General features: G+C 60.1%; 1 protein-coding gene across 2 annotated transcripts in view; it reads right to left on the bottom strand.

Annotated features, from left to right (window-relative positions):
- Positions 1–321, bottom strand: part of PLEKHM1 (pleckstrin homology and RUN domain containing M1) — a 13,691-nt gene extending 13,370 nt beyond the window's left edge. Inside the window, exon 1 of one of the 2 annotated variants that reach the window (XM_042837497.1) lies at positions 260–321. The gene's annotated coding sequence lies outside the window, so the exon portion shown is untranslated. The remainder of the gene's footprint in view (positions 1–259) is intronic. The other variant, XM_042837498.1, reaches the window with a different exon arrangement.
- Between the last annotated feature and the right edge of the window lie 661 nt (positions 322–982).

Below are 982 nucleotides of genomic sequence, written 5' to 3'. Positions count from 1 at the left end.
ATGGGTCCATAGGGCCTACAGCAGCCCCACTGCAGGCAATGGGTCCATAGGACCCACGTCAGCCCCACAGCCACCACAGGTCACGAGGCCTACAGCAGCCCCACCGGGCACAGCACGGTCCCGCAGCTCTCCTCCTGCCGGGCCCTCTGCCTCCAGGCCCCGCTCCGCGGCTCGGCCCGGCGGTGCTGAGGTTCGAGCAGCGCAGCCCCCAATCCCGGCCCGCTCCCCCCTCACGGCCCCGCCCGCCGCTGCCGCTCACCGCCTGCGCGACCCGGCCGGGAAACCCGGAAGTGGCAGCCGTGCGTCCCTCCTCCTCGTGACGTCATCACGCAAAGGGGCGGTACCGAGAGGGGAGGAGGCCACGCCCGCCGCGCGGGAATGGAGGCGGGGCCACGCGCTGAGTGACGTGCGGGGCACGCGCGTGATTGGGTGAGCGTGCAGGTGGGGGCGGGGCGGCAGGAGTGGGCGTACAGAGCTGGATGTGCACAGACACGTATGTACATACATACATAGGTACACACATACATACATACATGCACACACGTACATACACACATATACGTACATACACACACATACATACATACACACACACACACATACATCCCCATATGTGGGCACACAGACCCACACATGTGCAGACCAACATTTGTATCCATACGTGCACACACAGACCCACATGTGTGTCCATATGTGCACACACACAAGCCACACGTATAACCAAATGTCAACACACACAGACCCACACACGTGCCCATGTGGGCACATTCACATCCATATATGTACCCATATGTGCACACACAGACCCACACGTGTCTGTATGCACACATGGACCCACATATGTGCCCATATGTCCACATACACAGACCCACACACGTACCAAAATGCAGACACACACACACTGCCCTACACATGTACCCTACACACGTACCCACATGTGCACACACACCCCCACATGTGCACACACACCCCCATATGTGCA

Source organism: Centrocercus urophasianus, unplaced genomic scaffold (assembly GCF_019232065.1).
Source record: "Centrocercus urophasianus isolate 14NV4802_14NV808 unplaced genomic scaffold, USGS_Curo_1.0 seq_715, whole genome shotgun sequence".
In the NCBI taxonomy this organism is placed as follows: Eukaryota; Metazoa; Chordata; class Aves; order Galliformes; family Phasianidae; genus Centrocercus; species Centrocercus urophasianus.
This window is presented reverse-complemented; position numbering and strand designations above follow the sequence as displayed.